This window comes from Penaeus monodon, chromosome 25 (genome assembly GCF_015228065.2).
Source record: "Penaeus monodon isolate SGIC_2016 chromosome 25, NSTDA_Pmon_1, whole genome shotgun sequence".
Taxonomy (NCBI): Eukaryota; Metazoa; Arthropoda; class Malacostraca; order Decapoda; family Penaeidae; genus Penaeus; species Penaeus monodon.
In genome coordinates, this window is record NC_051410.1 from 33,908,650 (window position 1) to 33,908,912 (window position 263).

General features: G+C 47.5%; 1 protein-coding gene across 1 annotated transcript in view; it reads right to left on the reverse strand.

Moving 5' to 3' along the window:
- The window catches only part of LOC119589162, a gene marked incomplete in the record, with an annotated part of 255,201 nt that overhangs the window by 122,249 nt on the left and 132,689 nt on the right, over positions 1-263 (reverse strand).

The window sequence follows — 263 nt, forward strand, 5'->3', positions numbered from 1 at the left end:
CGCGCTCAAAATTCTCACACATACACAACGCACATACACACCATGGTCCAGATACGTCAAGAAATGGCTCTGGCACAAACTGTACAGTTCGTGCGCCATGATCTGCCAGTTCTGTCAAAGTGGCACAAGAGAGCATGGCCATCTACGTCTTCGCTTTCTTTTTTCTTTATCCTCTTCTTTCACTTCTTTTTTTTCCATCTATCTCTACCTGCACCTCTTATAACACACACACGCGTACCCACCCACACACGACCCAACCCCCC